This window comes from Pinus tabuliformis, chromosome 1_2, assembly GCF_031772625.1.
Source record: "Pinus tabuliformis cultivar Carrire ecotype Pingquan chromosome 1_2, CPIR1, whole genome shotgun sequence".
Classification (NCBI taxonomy): Eukaryota; Viridiplantae; Streptophyta; class Pinopsida; order Pinales; family Pinaceae; genus Pinus; species Pinus tabuliformis.
In genome coordinates, this window is record NC_142298.1 from 893732947 (window position 1) to 893735571 (window position 2625).

A 2625-nucleotide genomic window follows, 5' to 3' on the forward strand; every position below is an offset into this window, starting at 1 on the left:
TTAAATTATTTCAATGTAGATCTAAAAATTTTAGAAAAGTTTAATAATCATAACTATTTAAATTATAATTATATATTGTTTTTGATATAAAATTTTAAAAAATGTTATTGTTCAATTTATTGGAAAAATGACGTTGTTATTAATATCTATGGAAAAGAAAAAGTATTCATATTGCGTTATTGTTTAAAAAAACAAAAAGATATCAATATTCATTGAATTCTAAGTGACAAAAATGATTTTTGTCCAAATTTCCCCATACAAGTGTGGTTTTTTTTTAGTTTTATGTAATGACTCCACCTTATAATATTTACATAAATTACATGCCACATAAAAAAAATTACCGCAGCTATAATATCTTCTATAGTAATACATTTCTTGGTAATTACGCAGCTCAAGGTTACGCTATAGCACTAGTGTCATTATTGTCCGTCTTTAAATCTGAGGGTTTGGTTTCATCTCTGGAGGTCCACGCGGCTTGCAGCTGGACTCCATACAATGCTTTAGGCAGCTATCGTCACGTGGCATGCAATGGCCACTGCAATGGTTATTAATTCTTCGGCTCCGTTATGTACATGGCCTGGGCAGGTTGTCCGGTCTTATCTGCCACTTGGAATTCCCCACCCAAATCGACGGTGCACCATACCTTCTGCAATCCGACGGTGAAGATCTTCTCAGGTTTGCCTCTTCTTTGCAGTGCAAAGAATTTGACCTCATTTGCTGGGCAGCTCTCCTGCAGAGCTTGCTTTGGTTCAGTGCTTTCTTCTGCAGTTCCATTCTACATGGGTGTATAGAGCTTTGTTGTTGTTGCCAGTATTGCTGCAATCTCAGGATCTGGCAGCGATCAAGACTTTACAGGTAAACTATGTATTGTCTAATGTTACCTATTTACATTACTTAACAAATAAAGCTGTGATTGATCATATTTTCTTTTGGATTTCTTGCTTCCCACAGGATGTTCAGGGACAGCTTATTCCTGGTTATTTCAGTAGGTGAGGAGCTCCTTCAGAGGTGGCTTCGACAATTCCCGGGTAAGACTTACTACGGGTCAAAATGCTTCTTGACTAGGGTTTTGATCTGGGACAGTCAATGGGTCTAGCTCTCTCATGTTAATGTCTTATTGTTAATATTACATACTCGTTGAATGTACAGGGTTCAGGGGTTTTCACCCTTTTCGACCCGAGATCGTCCTCAGGTTTTCTTATTGTCTTTCTCTGGAAGTGCCGGAATTCTAGTGGCTTCACACCCACGACGATGCGGTCACTCTGAACTGGTTAGTTCTTTTGATTAAATTGTTTTACTGTGTAAGGGTTTATCGGCTGGAAGCCCATATGTATAATCTCCGGTTGTAATGTAACTTTCTGAAGCGACTGTAACAGTACACGCTTGTTTGAACTTTTCCATGCTTTATACAATATATATCTATGTGGGTTTTCATATTTACCTCGCATGAGTTCTATTCTTGTGTCTTTTTGATCAATAAGGTTTGTGCAGAAGGGTTATGGTTCTCGTTTCTTTTAGATGCGGCCTCGAGCCATTATGCACCGATACATTGCAGTTATAATTTTTCTTGCCTTTAAATGCCATGTAAAAGAGTTCTGGAAAAATCCCCTTTGGGCTTTTCTTCATTCGACATATTCTGAGTAGGTTTTGTACCTAAGTTTCTTGAGTCATACTGAGTTTGGGTTTAAATTTTTCTTAAAAGTTTCTCTCCAAACACCATTGTGTCTATGGAATTGCTCTCGACTGTTGAATTTTTGAAAATTTACGTAGAGGGTTTTTACTCCTTGTACATTCCAGTTCAACAAGTGAGGCTTCTTTTTATAGTTGTCCTCACGAGTCATTTGGGTCCATTCAGGAATTCAAATGACTAAAAGCCTGAGCGAGTCCGAGCTTTTTTTTTTTTTTTAAGTTCTTCTTATTTGTTTATACTTACATGCAAAACAACTATTCTATGATAGCTCCTATAGTTCAAGTTTGAAGAGCGATTCTCGGCCTTCTATATTATTTAATCTTGTCTGTATATTCTCAGAAAGAATGAATTTGTACAGTTTTACCCATGTGGCCCGATACGTGTTCACCCCTTACTGTTCTGTTTAATTTTAAGTATTTTGTTTGCTTTTAAAGAATGGAACAGTACTATGTGTTTTTTTTCCTTGCTTATTCCCGCACTTCACAGAACTGCATCAATAATCTTTACAGTCTTCCAATTTCACAAATTGTCAGTACTGAGTCTTTTTTTACCTTCAATAAGAATTATATACACAGTGGGGACGTATCGAGGACGTAAAAATAAATAGTTGAATAAACTATAATTCTATCCACAATATGTAAATTTTGTTTTGACAGTTACAACTTCAACAGTTATAATTTCCTTTCCATTTATGAAAATTTCAACTCTGTAATTAGATATGGATTTGGTTCATCTATAAATGTATATAGCTAATATCTACTATTAAACAAAAGAACCTTCTACTTGCAAAATCACTTCTAACATATTTGTCCTAACAACAATTTACCAGAAGGTACCTCATACCTGGGTGCTTTTAATTAAGTATCTCCACAAGGAGAGGTCACCATCGGATGTAGCTAGTCACACCACCCAACCATGAGATTGTCTTTCGAGAC

At 36.1% G+C, this 2625-nt stretch overlaps 1 long non-coding RNA gene across 1 annotated transcript; it reads left to right on the forward strand.

Moving 5' to 3' along the window:
• The first annotated feature begins 725 nt into the window (after positions 1 to 725).
• LOC149208827 (uncharacterized) lies at positions 726 to 1311 on the forward strand. The gene is made up of 3 exons (XR_016252162.1): positions 726 to 855; positions 952 to 1028; positions 1150 to 1311. It is a non-coding gene; the product is annotated as an uncharacterized LOC149208827 (long non-coding RNA).
• Positions 1312 to 2625: the final 1314 nt, after the last annotated feature.